The 23911-nt window shown below is 43.5% G+C and overlaps 1 protein-coding gene across 3 annotated transcripts in view; it reads left to right on the forward strand.

The window, feature by feature from the left end:
- The window catches only part of SEMA3D (semaphorin 3D), a 352301-nt gene that overhangs the window by 118714 nt on the left and 209676 nt on the right, over window positions 1–23911 (forward strand). The window lies entirely within an intron of this gene.

The raw sequence follows: 23911 nt of genomic DNA on the forward strand, positions 1-23911 counted from the left end.
AGATGTAAATATAGATATGCTATAGTATACACTGTATTCTAACTGACCTAGTACCACCACCAAGCAGCCCTGGATTATGGCAATATGACAACAATGATGAGGATGATTATACAACAATCCTGTAGATAATAAATGAAGACTTCAGTTTTCCTGCCTTCTTGTTTCTGTCTCACTGGGAACTCCCATGCATCCTCTTCCTGCTCCTCTAGTCTTGACTAATGCTTCCCCCCTCCCTTTGGTTCTACTTCTCCATCTGCCCGATGGGGCCTATTAATTAAAAGATATGTGCATACTTTCAGGCATCAATTGTATGTAAACAACCAAATATTATCCTCCCGGTAGTTATCATGAGCTCACTATGCCCACAGAAACCTGTGCATAAGCTTCAGAGAACATTCACTGAATTTACTACAAATATGATTAGATATTATTATTATTATTATACAGGTTTTATATAGCGCCAACAGTTTGCGCAGCGTTTAGAACATGATGGCAGACATTACAGTTACATTACAATTTGGTACAAGAGGAATCAGATGGTCCTGCTCGTTAGAGCTTACAATCTAAAAATTGATACAAAAGGTAATAGCTGTGGGGGATGAGCTGATGGAGGGAGGAAAACAGTGCTAGAAGCAGGATAGGCTTCTTTGAAGAGAAGGGTTTTCAGGGATCGCCTAAAGATGGATAGATTAGGGGACAGTGGGACAGATTGGGGTAGGGAGTTCCAAAGGATGGGAGAAGCTCTGGAGAAATCCTGGAGGCGAGCATGGGAGGAGGTGACAAGAGAGCTAGAGAGTAGGAGGTCTTGGGATGACCAAAGAGAGCGGCTTGGTTGGTATTTTGGGACTAGGTTAGTGATGTAGCTGGGGCAGAGTTATGGATGGCTTTGTAAATTATTGTTAGTACTTTTAATTTTATTTGTTGGGTGAGTGGAAGCCAGTGGAGGGATTGGCAGAGAGGGGTGGAGGACACTGAATGGTTGGTAAGGTGGAAAAGTTTTGTAGCGGCATTTATTATGGACTGAAAGGGGGATAGTCTATGTAAAGGTAATCCAATGAGGAGGGAGTTGCAGTAATCGAGGCGAGAGATGACCAGGGAGTAAATTAGAAGCTTGGTGGTGTCATTAGTTAAAAAGGGGCGTATTCTGTAAATGTTGTGGAGGCTAAGGCGGCATGATTTGGACAGGGATTGTATGTGGGCCTGAAAGGACAGTTCAGAGTCTAAGGTTCCCCTAGCACCCTGGCATGCGTGGACGGACTGATAGATGTGCCATTGATCTTGACAGAGAAGACAGGGGAAGGGGCATGAGGGGGAGGAAATATTAAGAGCTCAGTTTTAGATAGATTCAGTTTGGGGAAGTGGTTTGACATCCAGGCTGATATGTCTGTTAGTAGATCAGTGATGCGTGAGGAGATTGATGGGGTGAGCTGAGGGGCAGAGAGACAGATTTGGGTGTCATCAGCATATAAATGGTAGTGAAAGCCATGGGAGCTGACCCAGGGAGGACGTGTAGATCGAGAATAGTAGAGATCCAAGGACAGAACCTTGGAGGACCCCAACGGTAAGAGGGGTTGGAGAAGAGGAAGTGGAGTTGTAAGTGAAGGTGCGATGCGGTAGGTAAGATTCGAAACAACGGAGAGTGCAGCCATGGAGACCAAGCAAATTGAGTTTTTTGAGGAGGAGGGGGTGGTCAACTGTACCAAAGGCAGCAGAAAGGTCCAAGAGTAAGAGTATGGAATAATGACCGTTGGTTTTGGCTGTTAGTAAGTCGTTTGTGAGTTTTAGGATATTGAATGTAAGCTCCAACTAGTTTACTAACATAGATTACTATTCCATGGAATGTATGCTCCAGTATCTGAATGTATGTTGGCTAGGCCACAGCTTGACTGAAATAAGAATATGTTTTTTTTTTTTTTATTTTTTTTTTTTTTCAACCCCTTGGTGCCACCCGTATGCAATTATGCGGCCTCTCGGAGCCTGGTCCTTAGCGCAGAGGGGCTGCATATTTGCGTGAATTACTGCTAATATACCTGTGCTGAGAGGGCACCTGCTGTGCGCTCCTGGCACAGCTACCATCACCTAACCAAAAGCCCCCGTTCATAAGGAGTTTTCTGACCACATGATTGCCGTGATAGCCAATCACGGCAGTCGCGTGATCTTAAGTTGCGCCCCGCCTCCTGGCATCATAAACCTCTTAATGGGCTGGAAAGCGTCGGTGCTAAGAGGTTAAGTGGTTGTAAAGGCAGAAGGTTTTTTTACCTTACTACATTCTATGCAGTAAGGTAAAAAACCTTCTGCATGCCTCTCCCCCCCCCCTCCGCAGCCCCCCCCAGATCCATACCTAAATTCAATCCAGCGATTTTCACGAGAGCTGAGGCTCCCTCAGCTCTCTCACTCCTCATTGGCTCAAATGCAACAGCAGGAGCCATTGGCCCCCACTGCTGTCAATCAGAGCCAGTGACAAGAGAGCAGGGCAGAGCCCTGTCTTATGAACACACAGAGCAGGGTTAAGGAGCGAGCATGCACGAATGCCCCCATAGCATTGTGATGGAGGCACCTGGCGGGGGAGGTTCCCAGAGCACAAGCAGGAGACACAAAAAGAGGAAGATGGGGGCTACTCTGTGCAAAACCAATGCACAGAGCAGGTAAATATAACACGTTTGTTATTTTAAAGCAAAAAACAAACCTTTAATATTACTTTAATGGTAAAATGTTGACACACATTTCTTATCCAAACAGAATGCACAAAAGCAGCATTATTTGGATGTTCAATGGGCACTGCGCCAAATGCATTGAACATTAGTGTATTATCCATTTTCGGGCATCATGACAGCTATGCATGCGTAGACCCACATGCTCATTTTCTTTAGTAAATTGTCTCTAATGAATCCAAGCTCTGCATTACTCACTCTTGTCAAGCTAAAAATTGTAACTCTGCCTGTCTATGCCATCTACTACAAATGAAGTTAGGAACTACAGAATTGATATAACAAAAATGAGTGCAGCGTCTGGTGTATCTTTAACACGTAGAGGGGAATTTATCAAAACTGAAGCAAGCAGAACCTGGATCAGTTGTGCATAGTAACTCATCAGCTTCTAGTTAAAGTGAAACTTTATTCAAATGAAGTCCTGCTGGATCACTTTAGGCTGGTCCCTAAAACATTAAAAATAGGTGTCTATACTATTTAAAATCCAGTAATACACTTTCACCCTGCTCTCCACAGGCTCAGTTGCTTTCAGTTTTTAGGCATTTTTAGGCACTGCTGAGTTTGTGGAGGCTGATCGTCTGACAGCCTTAAAGTGGAGTTAAACCCTCTTATTCTTTAACAGCAAAGGAAGCTGCTTCTGTTTGATCTGCAACTGCCATGGTGCTTCACATGTAATCAATTATGACACCAACCATTTGATGGTTTGACAGTTTGGTTAAGGACACAAGCAAATAGGACAGTTAGCAATCCTGGCATTCCAGGAATGTAACTGTTTTTTGAAACTGTTAAATCGATGTGTTTAGGGGGCTCTGGGCTTCAGTAAAATGGCAGCCTCCAGCAAGAGGAAACTGGAGCAATGCTGGAGGCAATTTATAGCACTCACTCATTTTGGTAGCATAATTATTAATATGGTATGTGTGTTTCTTGCTAAAAAACATTATTTTTTATCAAGCTGTTATAGGTAAAGTTCCACTTTAAACTTTGAAAATGAAAGGCAAAAGCTGATTGGTTGCCAGACGCAGCTGCTCCAGATTCTAGCTGCTGTTTTGATAAATTCCTCTCTATAACATTTTAAACAGAAGTGCTAAAATAGTGTCTATAAAATATAACTGCCCCGTCTGTGTATTTGCGAATCCTTTTCACGCACAATAGTTAAGAAGGTTCTCATCTGGGAAATATTTAGCACAACTACAGTATGCTACAGACGAAAAGCTACTTTATGTTTTATAAAATCAACCTGATATATAAAAGGATATTAAAAATAGTGTATAATGGATAAGACATGTAGGGTACACAATTCTCACACCTCAGTTCTCTTTTTAGCGTTTCTCTATTCTTTCAGACTGCTCTGTTTGTCTGTTTTCCCTCTTTATCTACACTCCACTCTGCTGTCTGCTGTCAAAGTATTACTCTCATCTCGCACAGAAATCAGCAATACAACCTTTTCTATTACGTGTTGAAATTCACAATTTTCTGGATTGTTGAACTGTCTAAAGATTGTTTAAAAACTATCTCTGAATGGCCACATACCTTGTAAATTATTTTCTTTAAACCTGCAACCATAAAAAAATACTTTAGAAAACTGGCCTGTATGGAAACTCTTACAACTGCAGCTTTGAAGAGTAATGCTTTATAAAGAAAATTGCTTATCTAAAGGACCAAAAGTACACCTTCTGCATTTTAGGAACCTGAAAAGATGTCAGAAAAGAACAAGGCCTCGAGCTATATGAGCAGCATAGGTGGAAGGTCTGACATGGCTAGGTTTGCCGGACAGGCTGAATTAAAAGGGTTACATTTAGCTTTTGTTTAACCACTTGCTTACAGGGCACTTGCTTACAGGGCACTATCCAGACCAATTTTCAGCTTTCAGCGCTGACACACTTTGAATGGCAATTGCGCGGTCATACAACACTGTACCCAAATGAAATTTTTATCATTTTTTTTCACCAAAAATAGAGCTTTCTTTTGGTGGTATTTGATCACCTCTGCAGTTTTTACTTTTTGTTAAAAAAATGTAAAAAACTGAATTTAAAAACACAAAAAAATGTATTTTTAAAAAATATTATGTATTTTTCTCCTTCATTGATGTACGCTGATGAGGCGGCAGTGATGGCCACTGATAGGCGGCAGTGATGGGCACTGATGGGTGGCAGTGATGGGCACTGATGGGTGGCAGTGATGGGCAGCACTGCCAGGTGGCACTGATTGGCACTACAGGTGGGCATTGATAGGTGGCACTTGTGGGCATTGATAGGTGGCACTTGTGGGCATTGATAGGTGGCACTTGTGGGCACTGTTAGGTGGCACTGTGGGCACTGTTAGGTGGCACTGTGGGCACTGTTAGGTAGCACTCTGGGCACTGTTATATGGCACTATTAGGTGGCACTGATGAGGCAGATGTGCCTCTTCCACTTGGGGACCGATGTCCCTCACATCCGAGCCGGTGATCGGCTTTTTTTTTCTACTCACGCTGCCAGCGTGAGTAAAAAAAAAAAAACGCTTACCCATCTTTTGTTTACATCATGTGATCAGCTGTCATTGGCTGACAGCTGATCACATGGTAAGGGGCCGGGACCGGCCCCTTACTTGGATCAGTGATCAGCTGAGTCTCAGTGACTCGGTGATCAAAGCAGGGCATGCGCAGGGAGCGTGCACAGGGGAGGCCGTCATATAACGGCCTCCTGGGAATTCAGGTCATTCGGCCATAGCACGGATGTGTAGTGGTTAAATTCAAATTATCCTGCCTGATTGGAGGAAACAAGGGTGGGGCAGAGTGTTGCTTTGGTGGGGTGATGCTGGGTGGGACCTTCTCCTCAAGGTCAGTCTGAGCTGGTGCAGTAAAGAAGAAGCTTGTCTCTCTTTCTGTCCTGCTGACATCAGAAAAGGAGATGGGTGAGCATGAGCGCATGCTTTCCCGGGTTTGAGGAGCAGTGGTGGCTAATGGCCCTCAGTGGTTGCAGGGCCAGATCTAAGCATAAGATGCCACACTTGGGCATTAGTGGCAGGGGTCTCAGGGTCTTTGAAGGCAGTGATGGTTAACAGTTTTGGCGAATGGTGGGTTGGGCCCATCTCAGGCATGGGTGCTCCTTTCTGATTTACGTTAAGGCGGTAACAAATTAGGAGTTATTTCGCCGTATTGAGGGTATTTTGGTTGTAAGTTGTCCCCCAAGTGAGTGTTTTTATGACTGGGGGCCTTGAATTTGACTTTAGTGGCAGATACAGCTGCAGAGTTTAATAATGGTGCCTTCAAAGACCCTAGACTTTTGAGGAGATCTGTTACTGTACTGATATTGTTTGTATAAAGGAAGTCTACAGTTGTCTTTTGTTGTGGGGGGGGGGGTACAAGTAAAGCAGTTGTATATCCGCAGAAAAAAAACAACCTGTAAGGCAAAGGCATAATGAGCTAGTATGCACTGCATACTAGCTCATTATGAAATACTTACCTTAGAAAGAGGCGTTGTTATCTAATCCCGGTCCACGCCGCGGGAGCTCACATTTTGCCCTCGGCGTGTCTTCCGGGTTCGCGGCTCTGGCGCTGTGAGTAGCTGGAGCCGCGATGACTGCACATGCGCGCGGGAGACTGCACATGCGCGCGGGACCTTCAGCCGGGCATTCACAGCGCATGCGCCGCTGACGTCAGCGGCTGCATGCAAAGTGAATATCTCCTAAACTGTACAGTTATAAGTTATAACTGTACAGTTATTATAAGCCTATAATAAGGCTTACCTGTAGGTAAACATTAAAAAAATTGGTATACAACCACTTTGAGTGGGGTGGAGTTTTAAGGTTAAGGGCAGCCATAATATCTGGCAATACCTCATTCAGGCCCTATCAGTTGCCAAACCCTGCATTCATGTGATTAGTAGGGCATTTTTAACACACTAGGCAATGCAGCTATTGGTATTAAACACAAAATCAAAAATTAAACATATCATAGCTTACCAATCCTTAAAGTGATTGTAAAGTCTCTTTTCTTTTCTATAAAAACAACAAACATGTTATACTTAACTGCTGTGTGCAGTGGATTTGCACAGAGCAGCCCAGATCCTCCTTTTCTCGGGTCCCACTTCTGTGCTGCTAGCCCCTCCCTCCTGTCGAGTACCCCCCACAGCAAGGAGCTTGCTATGGGGGCACCCGAACTGAGTGAAAGCTCCGTGTGTCCATTCAGACATGGGGCCGCAGCCCCGCCCCCTCTCTCTCCTGACTCCTTGGCTGACTGACTTTAATTGACAGCAGAGGAAGCGAATGGTGCCACTGCTGTGTCTCAGCCAATCAGGAGAGAGAGTCTCTAATGTCCGAGAAACTCGTGGACATCCCTGGACAGGGATGAGGCTCAGGTAAGTCTTGGAGGGACTGAGGGGGGGATTCTGCACACAGACAGCTTTTTATCTTAATGCATTGAATGCATTAAGATAAAAAACCTTCTGACTTTACAACCCTTTTAAATGTAGTGGCTGCATTTGTTTTCTTTGTTTCCTTTGCTTTCACCTGGTGATCCAGCCAGTAATACACTTCCTGTATTAGGGTGTCTCCACTCTGGATGGAAGAGCAGCAGATTCACCTTTAGACAGCAGCATTTTTAATCTGTGGAGAGAACAGTGTTAGATGTACTAGCAGATTCAGAAGGACTTGACAAACAATCTAAATCCAAATGCCAGCTAAAACGATTGAAGCAGTTACAGCAACAGCTTTCTTTCCTTTTGGGATAAATGTTTTATATTCATGAATAAAATCTGATCACTGTAAGCACCCCTCTTAGTGTTAAATTGTTTGTGTCAATCCTGTTAACCACTTCGGAAGGTTCTACCCCCTTAATGACCAGGTCATTTTTTGATATGGCACTCCGTTATTTTAACTGACAAATAGAGCTTTCTTTTGGTGGTGTTTGATCACCTCTGCGGTTTTTATTTTTTGCGTTATAAACAAAAGAGCAAAACTTAGAAAAAAAAATAATATTTTTTACTTTCTGCTATAAAAAAATCTAAAAAAAATCAAATTTCTTTATCAATTTAGGCCAATATGTATTCTGCTACTTATTTTTGGTAAAAAAAATCCCAGTTTGTGTATATTGATTGGTTTGTGCAAAAGTTACAGCGTTTACACACTATGGGATAGATTTAGGTACTTTTTATTTATTTTTAATTTTTTACTAGCGATGCCATGTACACACGACTGGACTTTTCGACCGAACTGGTCCAACCGAACAAATCCGTCAGACAACTCAATCGTGTGTGGGCTTCATCGGTCATTTTCTGTCGAAAAATCTGTCGGACTTTAGAAATAGAACATGTTTCAAATCTTTCCGATGGACTCGAGTCCGATCGAAAAATCCGTTAGTCTGTATGCTAGTCCGACGGACAAAAAAGCACGCAAGGGCAGCTATTGGCTACTGGCTGAAAGCTTCCTTATTCTAGTCCGGTCGTATGTCATCACTTTCGAGATGATCGGACTTTGGTGTGATCGTGTGTAGGCAAGTCCGTTTTGTTGGAACTCCGACGGAACTCCGTCGAAAAGTCCTTCGGAGTTCAGTCCGACGAAAAGTCCGGTCGTATGTACACGGCATAATGGCGGCGATCGGTAATTTTTAGCAGGACTGGGACATTGCGGCGGACAAATTGGACAGTAAGGCTACTTTCACACTGAGGCACTTTACAGGTGCTATAGCACTAAAAATAGCACCTGCAAAGCGCCTCTCTTCTCACTCCAGCGTGAGTGCTTTCACACTGGAGTGGTGCGCTGGCAGGATGCTAAGAAAAGTCCTGCAAAAGTCCTGCAAGCAGCATCTTTGAGGCGCTGTTGGAGCGGTGTGACACTTGAACATTAAAATCAGCGGTGCTTTGCGGGTGCTTTTAACCCTTTTTCAGCCATTAGCGGGGGTTAAAAGCACCCCACTAGCAGCCGAAAAGTGTTGCAAAAATGATGCCCGCCCACCCGCCCCGGTGTGAAAGTGCCCTAAGTGACACTTTTTGGGGACCAGTGACACCAATACAGTGACTGGTGCTAAAAAAAAACTGCACTGACACTGTATAAATGACACTGGCAGGGAAGGGATTAACATCGGGGCAATCAAAGGGTTAAATGTTGATTGATTAGTGTGCTTATTAACTGTGCGGGGTACGGACTCACTGCAGGAACAGAGAGATCTGTGTTCCTGATTATCAGGAAGCACAGGTCTCTCTGTTCCTGTCTGACAGAAGGAGGGTCTGCTTTTTTATTTTACATTGGCAGACTGCCGTTCTGTTATTCTCCAGAGCGATCACGGGAGGCTGGCTTCCATAATGGCCACTGATTGGTTCCCGCTGTGTCCTACCACAGCAGGAGCAGGTCGCCGGGGGCGCGTGCGCGCGCCTCAGACAGGATCGCACGGACAATGTACAGGTACTTTGTTTTGCGCAGCCGAGCCGCCCTGTCGCAGTATATGTGCAGTTGGCGGTCCAGAACTGGTTAAAGAAAGCTGAGAAATAACAGACTTATTGGCCAGATGGACAGGTAAATATAAAGGAAAAAAGCCTTCTACAGAAAACCGAATGCAGCCATCAAATTGAATAATTGGTAAGTGGCAATATAAAAAATAATTGTTGTTTGGTTTAATACCTCTTTAACCACTTCAGCCCCGGAAGGATTTACCCCCTTCCTGACCAGAGCACTTTTTACAATTTGGCACTGTGTCGCTTTAACTGCTAATTGCGCGGTCATGCAATGCTGTACCCAAACGAAATTTGCGTCCTTTTCTTCCCACAAATAGAGCTTTCTTTTGATGGTATTCACCTCTGCCGTTTTTATTTTTTGCGCTATAAACGGAAAAAGACCAAAAATTTTGAAAAAAAATGATATTTTCTACTTTTTGTTATAAAAAAAATCCAATAAACTCAATTTTAGTCATACATTTAGGCCAAAATGTATTCGGCCACATGTCTTTGGTAAAAAAATGTCAATAAGTGTATATTTATTGGTTTGCGCAAAAGTTATAGCGTCTGCAAGCTAGGGTACATTTTCGGGAATTTACACAGCTTTTAGTTTATGACTTTCTATGTCATTTCTTGAGGTGCTAAAATGGCAGGGCAGTACAACCCCCCCCCCAAATGACCCCATTTTGGAAAGTAGACACCCCAAGGAAATTGCTCAGAGGCATGTTGAGCTCATTGAATATTAATTTTTTTGTCCCAAGTGATTGAATAATGACAAAAAAAAAAAAAATTACAAAAAGTTGTCACTAAATGATATATTGCTCACACAGGCCATGGGCATATGTGGAATTGCACCCCAAAATACATTCAGCTGCTTCTCCTGAGTTCGGGGATACCACATGTGTGGGACTTTTTGGGAGCCTAGCCGCGTACGGGGCCCCGAAACCAATCACTGCCTTCAGGGTTTCTAAGGACGTAAATTTTTGATTTCACTCCTCACTACCTATCACAGTTTTGAAGGCCATAAAATGCCCAGATGGCACAAACTCCCCCCCCCAAATGACCCCATTTTGGAAAGTATACACCCCAAGCTATTTGCTGAGAGGCATGTTGAGTCCATGGAATATTTTATATTTTGACACAAGTTGCGGGAAAGTGACATTTTTTTTTTTTTTGCACTAAGTTGTCACTAAATGATATATTGCTCACACAGGCCATGGGCATATGTGGAATTTCACCCCAAAATACATTTAGCTGCTTCTCCTGAGTATGGGGATGCCACATGTGTGGGACTTTTTGGGTGCCTAGCCGCGTACAGGGCCCCGAAAACCAATCACCTCCATCAGGATTTCTAAGGGTGTAAATTTTTGATTTCACTCTTCACTGCCTATCACCGTTTCGGAGGCCATGGAATGCACAGGTGGCACAAACCCCCCCAAATGACCCCATTTTGGAAAGTAGACACCCCAATCTATTTGCTGAGAGGCATGGTGAGTATTTTGCAGCTCTCATTTGTTTTTGAAAATGAAGAAAGACAAGAAAAAAAAAATTTTTTTTCTTTTTTCAATTTTCAAAACTTTGTGACAAAAAGTGAGGTTTGCAAAATACTCACAATACCTCTCAGCAAATAGCTTGGGGTGTCTACTTTCCAAAATAGGGTCATTTGGGGGGGGGGGTTTGTGCCACCTGGGCATTCCATTGCCTCCGAAACTGTGATAGGCAGTGAAGAGTGAAATCAAAAATTTACGCCCTTAGAAAGCCTGAAGGCGGTGCTTGGTTTTCGGAGTCCCGTACGCGGCTAGGCTCCCAAAAAGTCTCACACATGTGGTATCCCCGTACTCAGGAGAAGCAACGGAATGTATTTTGGGGTGTAATTTCACATATTCCCATGGCATGTTTGAGAAATATATCATTTAGTGACAACTTTGTGCAAAAAAAAAAAAAAAATTGTCTCTTTCCCGCAACTTGTGTCACAATATAAAATATTCTATGGACTCGACATGCTTCTCAGCAAATAGCTTGGGGTGTGACAAAGCCCTTTCTGACACTTTTTGTTTACATGAAAAAATTATTTTTTTTGCAAGAAAATTACTTTGAACCCCCAAACATTATATATTTTTTTTAAAGCAAATGCCCTACAGATTAAAATGGTGGGTGTTTCATTTTTTTTTTTCACACACTATTTGCGCATCGATTTTTCAAACGTATTTTTGGGGGAAAAAACACACTTTTTTAAATTTTAATGCACTAAAACACACTATACTGCCCAAATGTTTGATGGAATAAAAAAGATGATCTTAGGCCGAGTACATGGATACCAAACATGACATGCTTTAAAATTGCGCACAAATGTGCAGTGGCAACAAAATAAATACATTTTTAAAAGACTTTAAAAGCCTTTACAGGTTACCACTTTAGATTTACAGAGGAGGTCTACTGCTAAAATTACTGCCCTTGATCTGACCTTTGTGGTGATCCCTCACATGCATGGTGCAATTGCTGTTTACATTTGACGCCAAACCAACGCTTGCGTTTGCCTTAGCGCGAGAGCGGGGGGGGGCAGGGGTGCTTTTTTTTTTTTTTTCTTTATTATTTTTTTGCTTTTTTATCTTATTTTTAAACTGTTCCTTTCATTTTTTTTTTTAAATCATTTTTATTGTTATCTCAGGGAATGTAAATATCCCCTATGACAGCAATAGGTAGTGACAGGTACTCTTTTTAAAAAAATTGGGGTCTATTAGACTTTAGATCTCTTCTCTGCCCTCAAAGCATCTGACCACACCAAGATCGGTGTGATAAAATGCTTTCCCAATTTCCCAATGGCGCTGTTTATATCCGGCGAAATCTAAGTCATGAAATGCTCGTAGCTTCCGGTTTCTTAGGCCATAGAGATGTTTGGAGCCACTCTGGTCTCTGATCAGCTCTATGGTCAGTTGGCTGAATCACCGGCTGCATTCTCAGGTTCCCTGTTGAGACAGGAGAGCCAGAGAAAAACCTGGAAGACGGTGGGGGGTTGGGCATTCCCTCCCACTGCTTGTAAAAGCAGTCTAGAGGCTAATTAGCCACTAGGATTGCTTTTACATGAAAGCCGACCGCTGGCTGAAAAGAATGATACCAAGATGATACCTAAACCTGCAGGCATCATTCTGGTATAACCACTCAGTCGTGAATGGCGTACCTGAAGACAAAAAAAAAATGGTTAACAATAAAACACAGTAAACGGTAAAGTATAAAAAATTGCATACCTGAAAAGCAAACATGATAAAACATAATAACAATAAAACATTGCAGAATAGAATACAGTAAAAAAGAGCAGAACAATAGAGAGAGAATAGAGAGAGAGAGAACAATAAAATGACAACAATTTTTTTTTATTTTATATTTTTTTTGTGTTTTTTTTTTTTTTTTTACACTTTTTTTTGTAACTGTAACTTTTATAACTGTAACCGGTTCCAGGTTCGGGTCTCTCAAAATGCAATGGCATCTTGGGAGACCCTGTGAAAGTGTGCCTAGTTTGTGCAATGCTGTACCCTATGCTAATACTCAACTAGTGCATGGTAGCGTTCAAAACATTCACCAATACAAAAACCAGGATTGTCAGGACAGGAGGAAAAATAATAGCGGGTGTCGCGCCTATATCCGCGCTTGCTGATGACACGACATCTTTTTTGGGGGTTTAGTTGGGTAGGGGTACTCGGGAAGACATAAAGAAAATGCCTCTCATGCAGCCGACTGCATTTGGTTGGGGATGTGAATGGGGGAAGTACGGGTGCTGCAGCAGCGGTGGGTTCCCAATTAGGATTGGCAAATGCAGCAGGAAGGGCACTATGGGCATGACGGGCCTGTGTTTGTCTTCTTGGTGGCAGTGGGACACTACTTGTGCTTGCCACCTCACCAGCTTGAACTGCACTTATGGGACTCGCCACGTCACCAAGTGTTACTGCAGTGCTGGTTTGACTACGACCGGGGTGTACTAGGCCGCTGGTGCTTGCCAGTTCACCAAAACGCTACCAAAAAAACTGTTAGCGATCGCAGGGATCGGGCCTGACTCTGTGAACGCTGCAGTTATACGTTTAGTGTTTTGTAAGTGACAGTGATCGATCGATACTGCACTTGGGTGGGCTGGGCTGGGCTGGGCCGAGCGGAGGGGCAAAACGCAGGTGCTAGCAGGTATCTGGCCTGATCCCGCTAACACTGCGTTTTTGGAACCCTAAACTGCTGGGGACGCTAGTATAGATCTGATCGGATCAGATATTGATCCGTTCAGATACTACACCACTAAGGGAGGTGTACGGTGCGTGCGTGGGTGTTAGCGGTACTGGCACTAACCTGACGCTGCCTGGGGCTGGTGCTTGCCAGTTCACCAAAACACTACCAAAAAAACTGTTAGCGATCGCAGGGATCAGGCCTGACTCTGCGAACGCTGCAGTTATGCGTTTAGTGTTTTGTAAGTGACAGTGATCGATCGATACTGCACTTGGGTGGGCTGGGCTGGGCGGAGGGGCAAAACGCAGGTGCTAGCAGGTATCTGGGCTGATCCCACTAATACTGGATTTTTGGGAACCCTAAACTGCTGGGGATGCTAGTATAGGTCTGATCGGATCAGATATTGATCCGTTCAGATACTACACCACTAAGGGAGGTGTACGGTGCGTGCGTGGATGTTAGTGGTACTGGCGATAACCTGACGCTGCCTGGGGCTGGTGCTTGCCAGTTCACCAAAACGCTACCAAAAAACTGTTAGCGATCGCAGGGATCAGGCCTGACTCTGCGAACGCTGCAGTTATGCGTTTAGTGTTTTGTAAGTGACAGTGATCGATCGATACTGCACTTGGGTGGGCTGGGCTGGGCGGAGGGGCAAAACGCAGGTGCTAGCAGGTATCTGGGCTGATCCCCCTAATACTGCATTTTTGGGAACCCTAAACTGCTGGGGATGCTAGTATAGGTCTGATCGGATCAGATATTGATCCGTTCAGATACTATACCACTAAGGGAGGTGTACGGTGCGTGCGTGGGTGTTAGTGGTACTGGCGATAACCTGACGCTGCCTGGGGCTGGTGCTTGCCAGTTCACCAAAACGCTACCAAAAAAACTGTTAGCGATCGCAGGGATCAGGCCTGACTCTGCGAACGCTGCAGTTATGCATTTAGTGTTTTGTAAGTGACAGTGATCGATCGATACTGCACTTGGGTGGGCTGGGCCGGGCGGAGGGGCAAAACGCAGGTGCTAGCAGGTATCTGGGCTGATCACGCTAACACTGCGTTTTTGGGAACCCTAAACTGCTGGGGACGCTAGTATAGATCTGATCGGATCAGATATTGATCCGTTCAGATACTATACCACTAAGGGAGGCGTATGATGCGTGCGTGGGTGTTAGCGGTACTGGCGCTAATCTGATGCTGCCTGGGGCGACGCATATCACCGCCGGGCGATCAGAGGGCTAAACCTTTATTCGGTAATAAACGGCGTATGCCCTGACACTATAAAAAATAAACGAACTAACCAGTGTCACCTGTAACGGTTATAAGGTGATCAGTGGTGAAAGGGTTAACTAGGGGGCAATCAAGGGGTTAAAACATTTATTAGGTAGTATATGGGGGTCCCTGTTGCTATAAAACGCTGACGGTGAACCTAAATATTTACCTCCCTAACTAGCGTCACCAGTGACACTAATACAGCGATCAGAAAAATGATCGCTTAGCGACACTGGCCACAGGGGGTCATCAAGGGGTTAAAACTTTATAAGGGGGGGTTAGGGGGGTACCCTAGACCTAAAGGGGGCTAACCCTAACTGCCCTACCACACTAACTGTCACAAACTGACACCATGCAGTAATCAGAAAAAAATAAAAAAAACTGCTTGGTGTCAGTGTGACAGGGGGGGGAGGGGTGATCGGGGGGGGATCGGGGGGTAATCAGGGTGGGATCAGGGGTGTAATGTGTGCCTGGCATGTTCTACTGAGTGTGTGTGTGTTGGTGCACTCACATTCCAGTCTTCTCTCCTTGGCACGGGAACGGAAAATGCCGAGCCGAGGAGAGATGACATCATTTCCTCTGCCTCTGTGTAAATACAGAGGCAGGGAAATGATCCCATTGGCTGGTAGCGATCGCGAGGGGGGGCCATGAATGGATGGCCTCCCCCTCACCACCGATCGCCGGGGAAGATTTGCCGAGCACCGCAGGCACCGGGGGGGGGGTCCGATTGGACCCCCCCCCCGCGGGTAGGCAAGGATGTACCTGTAAGTCCTTTTGCCTGCCCGTGCCATTCTGCCGATGTACATCATCGTGCGGTGGTCGGCAACTGGTTAAGGAATGACAGTGGTATTGCAGCATTCATTATCTACAGCCCATTGCACAACTCAGAGAAGCACTGAGTCAATTCACTAGAAATATATGCCCTTTCACACTGGGGCAGTTTGCAGGCACTATTGCGCTAAAAATAGCGCCTGCAAACCGACTTTAAACTGCCGCTGCTGTTTCTCCAGTGTGAAATCCTGAGGGCTTTCACACTGGAGCGGTGCGCTGGCAGGAGAGAAAAAAAACTCCTGCAGACAGCATCTTTGGAGTGGTATATTCACTGCTCCTAAACCACTCCTGCCCATTGAAACCAATGGGGCAGCGCGGCTATACCGCCGGCTAGCGGATGAATACTGCCGTTAAAACGATGGTAAAGCGGCGCTAAAAATTGCGCCGTTTTACCGCTGACGCGCCCACCGCCCCAGTGTGAAAGGGGCCAGGTGAGGCTGGTAAAAAAGGCTTTAAATGCCCAATTATGTACAAGGGAACTTACAAATCGGATTTTTCTAGCACATGAGTGGGTTTTCAAAGTGAATGCAATTTTACCTTATTCAATACCATTCATATTGCAAAGTGAAGATACGCCATGCAAAATGAACATTTACTTTAAGGAAGCCTGATCTCTGAACCTAAACCACTGCAAAGCAAATACTGCATTCCGAGTCTCATGATTTCTTCTTTTCAAACTTTTACCAATAATAACCGTGTTAAACTCTGCAGACATTAATATTATGCCAAAAAAAAGTCTGTTTGCCTAGGTGATCATAAAGCAAAAAAATGCCTGGCAAAATGCTGATATATGTAGTCATTTTCATTTTATTTAATACACCCCCTGTATAACAGATCAAACACGTACGGTCTATAAAAAAAGTAAGAAGTAACACTGAGGACAAAATTTTGCTCATCTCCTTATGGTAAATACCAGTCTGTCAGTTCAGTTAATAGGATATTCTTTGCACTGAAATAGTATTTAGAAATATGTTCTACTATGGTGTTCTGCTGGGGAGAACTAATGTCATCTGTATGCGGCATGGCCAGGACATCTGCTTCCAGCTATTTTCAGTTGTTCTATATCTGGACCTAAGTAAACCCCCAGTACTGTGTTCTATTTGTACCTAATCATCCTTTCTGTATTAACACAATTGAGTTTATTGCTTTAAGGTGGTTCGGTAAATACTTTCATAAATATCTGTTTCTAAAGATAACCTAAGTTTGGAAATAAGGACAAACATAAAAACCTAAAGTATAATTAAGCGCAACATTTTTTATCCAGTTCAGCTTACCCTTCATTGGATGTGGTGGCTGCATTTGTTTTCCTTTTTTAAGTTAAGTGTATTTTCTTCAAGTACAGTGTCCTTACAAAACTCTGTGCACCATACTGAAAGCTCAACCCATGTTTATCAGCCTTTACAGCTATTTTCTGTAAACTACAGAACATCTGCTTCTTTTGAGATGAGGAGGGGATTAGTGTTTGTCCAAACAAAAAGAGCAACATCAACACCATTCCTACCATAGATGTACAGTGAGTGAGCATTGTCACACTAGGACAGAAAGTGTGTTACTGTCAGAATCAACAGGTAAAAATAAGGGGGAAAAAATCTGAAAAAATGAAATAAATGTAGCCACCACATGTAAGGACAGGTAAGCTGCAAATTATAACATTTTTGTTTTTCAGTTTTATATACGCTATTCACTTTACTTCAATAAAATAAACTTATGTTCAAACAACTAGTTGCTTACAGCACTTTGCAAATTTGGGGTACATACAATGAGGTTGATTTACTGAAGAAGCTGAGAACCTTAGCACAAAAAATTGTGTGAGTATTCACTTCAAAAGTTTTGTTTACTTTATCAGCACACAAAAAAGTTAATAAAGTGATTATTTAAACACATGTTTTATTACTTATTTATTTAACCACTTCAGCCCCAGAAGTATTTATCCTCTTTCTGACCAGGCCATTTTTTACGATACGGCACTTTATCACTTTAACCGCTTGCCGCCCGCCTGCTGTCATATGACGGCAAGGCGGCACAGCTCTCGTTCTGGGAGGGCGTCATATGACGCCTTCGCCTTCCCTACCCACCAGGGGGCGTGTGTGCACCGCCGACGGCAATCGCGCGCGCCCGCCGTGTCACTGGGCACCCGATGTGCGTGCCCGGCGGCTGCGATGTCCGCCGGACACACGCGATTGCCCGGTAACACGGCAGGACGTGGATCTGTGTATGGAAACACGCAGATCCACGTCCTGTCAGAGAGGAGAGATGACCGATCTGTGTTCTCAGTACAGAGCAACACAGATCGGTCTCCTCCCCTTGTGAGTCCCCTCCCCCTTCAGTTAGAAACATTCCCTAGGAACACAGTTAACCCCTCGATCACCCCCTAGTGTTAACCCCTTCCCTGCCAGTCACATTTATACAGTAATCAGTGCATTTTTATAGCACGGATCGCTGTATAAATGTGAATGGTCCCAAAAATGTGTCAAAAGTGTCCGATGTGTCCGCCATAATATCGCAGTCACAATAAAAATCGCAGATCGCCGCCATGACTAGTAAAAAAAAAAAAAATAATAAGAATGCTATAAATCTATCCCCTATTTTGTAGATGCTATAACTTTTGCGCAAACCAATCAATATACGCTTATTGCGATTTTTTAAAAAAAAATGAATATTTATTATAACAAAAAGTTAAAAATATTGTGTTTTTTTCGAACTTGTCCCTCTTCTTTTGTTTATAGCGCAAAAAATAAAAAACGCAGATGTGATCAAATACCACCAAAATAATGCTCTATTTGTGGGTAAAAATTATAAAAATTTCATTTGGGTACAGTGTTGTATGACTGCGCAATTGTCATTCAAAATGTGACAGCACTGAAAGCTGAAAAATGGCTTGGACAGGAAGGGGGTTAAAATGCACTGTATTGAGATGGTTAACTGACAATTGCGTGGTCATGCGATGTTATATACAAAAAAAAGTATGTCCTTTTTTCCCACAAATAGAGCTTTTATTTGGTGGTATTTGATCACCTCTGCGGTTTTTATTTTTTGCGCTATAAACAAAAAAGGAGCGACAATTTTGAAAAAAAAAACTAAATGTTTACTTTTTGCTATAATAAATATCCCCCCCCAAAAAAACAAATTTCCTCATCAGTTTAGGCCAATATGTATTCTTCTACATATTTTTGGTAAAAAAATCGAAATAAGCATATATTGATTGGTTTGCGCAAAAGTTATAGCATCTACAAAATAGGGGATATCTTTATGGCATTTTTATTATAATTTTTTTTGTTTACTAGTAATGGCAGTGATCAGCGATTTTTAGGGGGCCTGTGACATTGTGGCGGACAGATCGGACATTTTGACACTTTTTTGGGACCATTGACATTTATACAGCGATCAGAGCTAAAAATAGCCACTGATTACTATATAAATGTCACTGGCAGGAAAGGGGTTAACAATAGGGGGCGATCAAGGGGTTAAGTGTTCCCTAGGGAGGTGTTTCTAACTGTGGGGGGAGTGGACTGCCTGGGAGTAAAGAGAGATTGCTGTTCCTGATCACTAGGAGCAGCATATCTCCCTCTACTTCCCTGACAGAATGAGAATCTGTCTGTTTACATTGACAGATCCCCGTTCTGGCTCTCTGAGGAGCAGTCGCGGGTCACGGGCGGACATCGCGGCCCCAGGGTCGCAGCGCGGGTACGTGCACACCCCCTATAGCTCTTAAAGCAGTCATCGTATACATACGTCGTTTCGCACAGCCGTGCCAACCTGCCTCAGTATAATGACAGCGGCTGGTCGGTGAGCAGTTCAGGTACGTATATAGCGCCACCAATTTACACAGCACTTTACATATACATTGTACATTCACATCAGTCCCTGCTCTCAAGTAGCTTACAATCTATGGTTCCTAACTCACATTCATACATACACATACTAGGGCCAATTTAGACAGAAGCCAATTAAACTACCAGCATGTCTTTGGGAGGAAACCCGAGTACCCGGAGGAAACCCATGCAGACACAGGAAGAACATCCAGGTTGACTCTTTTGCTACTAGGCGCTAGACCACCACTGTGCTGTAGTTTGTGAATATTCTCTACTCCTTTAGTAAACCAGCCTCATTGTGTATGTACTGTATTGATTGTATCTCACAATGATCAGTCTCCTGTTAGATTGTTCAAGGTCTCTAGATTCGTTGTTAAAACAGTCAGAGCCACTGTACTAATGATCGAATGTGAGTACAGCGATCTCCCCTGCTGAGCTGTTGTGTTCTGACAGGGGGGCATTCTCAGCCATTGGGAGCTGGTCAACTGCTGGTTTTCCAACATGCTCGTCTGATAGAATTTGGCCAAATGGCTGGCTTCTGTCAGATCAGCTGACATACACAGGGGCGGAATGTCGGCCAGAAGAAAATGATCACCGCTCCAAAGGGTAAATCAATCTTGGTTCGGAGGTCACAGGTTCTGGCTAATGCTGATCGCAATGAACATGAACGATTTCTGGACAGCCGCACTCAAATATTAGCCTTGTTTATTAGAAGATACACATCAAATTCAAAAAATCACAGCAGACAAAAAGAGCTGACGTTTCGCACTAGCGTTAGTGCTTACTCATAATGTCGGCCAGTTTTTATTGATCTGGTCGCTGTTTCCCGACATTAGGTTTGTGCGTATGGTGTAAACTTCCTCTGCTGACATTTACCTATATGAAAGCCTATCATAAGGCTTACATATAGGTAGTGTAAATATCTCCTAAATGTGTACTGTTTAGGAGATATTTACATTACATGCAGCCAGTGACTTTACCGGCGCAAGCGCTCTGAAGAAACAGCCACTGGTGCCGTTCCTTCCTAGCCCTGTGCCATGAACAGCGTCACATGCGTGGGAGTCAGTGGCGGCTGGTGAAGTTTTAGGATAGGGGGCGCCAGACCCCGCCCTTCCTTTTTGACCCCTCCCACTTAGTGAAAATGGGCGTGGTTTCAGCAAAATAGTGGGCGTGGCTCTAAGGTGGTGTGGTTAGCGTCTGAGATGAACGAGGGATGGAGGGAGAGGGAGAGGGAGAGAGGGACAGCAGGCCCAGATCCTACACATCAATAGAAATATGTGTATTCTAGTTTAACAATCAGCAGATAAAGATACTCCAACATGCAGCCTCTGTCACATCAAATGCAGCCTCTATCACATAAAATGCAGCCTCTGTCACATAAAATGCAGCCTCTGTCCCCCCAAATGCAGCCTCTGTCTCCCCAAATGCAGCCTCTGTCCCCCCAAATGCAGCCTCTGCCCCTCCAAATGCAGCCTCTGTCCCCCAAATGCAGCCTCTGCCCCCCAAATGCAGCCTCTGTTCCCCCAAATGCAGCCTCTGTCCCCTGCAAATGCAGCCTCTGTCCCCCCAAATACAGCCTCTGTCCCCCTAAATGCAGCCTCTGTCCCCCCCAAATGCAGCCTCTGCCCGCCACAAATACAGCCTCTGTCCCCCCAATGCAGTCTCTGTCCCCCCCAAATGTAGCCTCTGCCCCCCCAAATGCAGCATGCCTGTGTCTCATTAAATGTAGCCTCTGTCACTTCAAACCCTCCCGTCCCATTCTCCACACATTGGTACTTACCTTGCTGTCTCCTCTCCTGCAGTGTCTCCTTCACACTGGCAGAAGCGATGAAGCAGCATACTTCCTGTTTCCTCTCTCGGGCGCAATGGGAGAAAGAAACAGGAAGTGACATCTAACTCAGGTCAGATGTCAATCAAATCTGAAGCGCCGAGTAGCTTCCGCCCGGTGCCTGTAGTATATATTACTATGGCCGGGCGGAAGCTACTCGACGCTTTAGAAAACGCCACAAGGCGGGCTAAACGCCTGCAAATGCAGCGCCACATCTGCAATCTCATAATTGCATAGACGCAGCGCTTCCCATAAGTAAACTGTGTCCGGCGTCGCACTGTATCCGAACACAGTGCACTTAAGGACCTTTTTTTTTTTTCTTTTTTTTTAAAGGGCCAGTGTTAAAATTTTTTTTTTTTTTTTTAAATTTTTTTTCTTTGTGGCTGCCTGGAGGTGGGGGGGGGGGGTGGGGAGGGGGGGCACCCAGGCACCCCCTATGGATGGGCCGCCACTGGTGGGAGTGATGTCATTGCGAATTCGGCCAGTCACAGAGATGGAGCCTGCAAACCCAGAAGCAAGACAGGAAAAATGGAAGTGGCTGCAGCACTGACAGTGCGGAGCTGGAACAGCTTTGTTTTAAGGTTTCATATAATGTGCTCGTATGCGATGCATACGAGCACATTATGACTTTACCTTGCAGGAAGCAACAAAAAAAAACATCCAGTGATATATGCGCGCTTTAAGGATTTCCACTATATCCACCACACCAATTGCCATGACAGAGGTTAAGCTTCTGTTTACCTCTGGTACTTCCTGTTTATACAACCTCTGCCAAAGACAGAAAAAAATGTGTCTTTCATGGCCATGGCAATAGTAAGATTTTGCTACTGTGGTGGGGTCATTTAAATGATTTGGATCAAACCATACAGGAACATACCCAATTTGGCATTTACTATAACTAGCAGACCAAATGTTTAAGTCCTCCCCAGAAGATGAGTGAAAGATTTGCTATCAGGGTTTCTAACATGTATGTTCTTATTTAGTATTCTTTAGAAATCTAAAATCATTTTAATGTAGTCTATTATAAAATAGTGACTAATTATTTAGATGCAGATTGATGAAAAATCTATGGGATCCTAGTGGAAAATCATATTAAAAAAATGACTGTTTTAAGGGTTCCATGCAGTCATCATGAAAGAGTTCTCAATAGAATTTACATCATAAATGAAACTATATACTGATTAGATTGATTCCTTTGTCTAAAGACTGTATATCATAATCATGCTTCAGAGCCTTCATATGAAATGAGAACTATCAAGTAGCTGTCAAAATCTTTGAATCCCATTTGGTTTAACTATTTATAATGTTGTGATGGCATTAAGTATAGTATACGTTTTTTCTGTTAAATTTGGCACATTGCTTAAAACACTGTATGTGTTTCATCTTATGTGAAATGTGAAACCCATCAGGAATACAGTATGTTTCTGGATTATTTCACCTTTTGACAGTGTGGCTTTTGACACCATAATATAACATGACAGGACTATTTTAATATGTATACATTACAAACTAATTGAATAGGTGGTGTTCTTTACAGTAGCAGAAATAACATTTTTGTTCTTGTCTTTAATTCATTAGTAATAAAAAGGGGCTTGTGCCCATTATCTCAACATTTTACAGTTGTAGAAGCATGTGTGCAGTTTTACATATAGCTGTCTTATACATTTTTATGCACATGTTTTCTTTTTTATCTATATTTATATTGTGTAAATATTATTTGTTGCCCTGCTGTGTACATTGAGGACTATACAACTGCACACACAAAACACTTGGAATGGCATCTTTATGGGCACTAGTAAAAGGGAGCCTTGACTGCTGGTAGGGCACTATAATGGTTGTACAGATTTTGCACCTACAGGATGTTTAGGTTAAAATTAGCCTTTTCAGGTTGTGTGACATGGGGCTGGACATGGGAGTCTATTTCATTTAGTGCTAGGGTACAGGTACTGACTTGTGCCAACCAAAAACTTCCCTGTCCACCTGCTCTTATTTTATTTGATTGGCACAACTTTATTTGTTTGTTACCAGGTCAGTGTTTGTGCTGTTATTTCAACTCTATGCCCATCAGTGGGTTGTTGTGGAAGGTAAATACCTATCCAGTACTCATGATATATTGACTGGCAATTAGGTTTTTGTGAGATTGTTAGGTGCAGAGGCATAGTATTTTATATCGTCAGTGTTTATATTAGTTATGAAGAAATGTTGCGAGCACTGAACTTATTCTCTCTGGAGAAGAGATGCTTGAGAGGGGATATGATTCCAATTTACAAATACCATACTGGTGACCCCACAATAGGGATAAAACTTTTTTGCGGAAGGGTGTTTAATAAGACATGTGGCCACTCATTAAAATTAGAAGAAAAGAGGTTTAATCTTAAACTGCGTAGAGGGTTCTTTACTGCAAGAGCAGCAAGGATGTGGAATGCCCTTCCACAGGTGGTGGTTTCAGCGGGGGGGCATCAATAGTTTGAAAAAACTATTAGATAAGCACCTGAACGACCGCAACATACAGGGATATACAATGTAATACTGACATATAATCACGCACATAGGTTGAACTTGATGGACTTATGTCTTTTTTCAACCTCACCTACTATGTAACTATATGTAACTATGTAACTATACAGCTTATGTTAATGGAATTCATTAATACAGCTGTGGCCTTGCTTTTTCCAGTTTAAATTTGTGCTGTTTCATTATTTGGGTAAAGCTACTTTTATATAGGATGCTTGTTGCATATGCTTCTCAGCATTGCCCAGAAGAGCATACAGACAGAAAGAAAGCTCATAGTCTACAGCAGAATTGATATATTTGGCAGCTGTTTTTCATGGAATACGTTATTGGCAAGATT

This window comes from Aquarana catesbeiana, linkage group LG03, assembly GCF_042186555.1.
Source record: "Aquarana catesbeiana isolate 2022-GZ linkage group LG03, ASM4218655v1, whole genome shotgun sequence".
In the NCBI taxonomy this organism is placed as follows: Eukaryota; Metazoa; Chordata; class Amphibia; order Anura; family Ranidae; genus Aquarana; species Aquarana catesbeiana.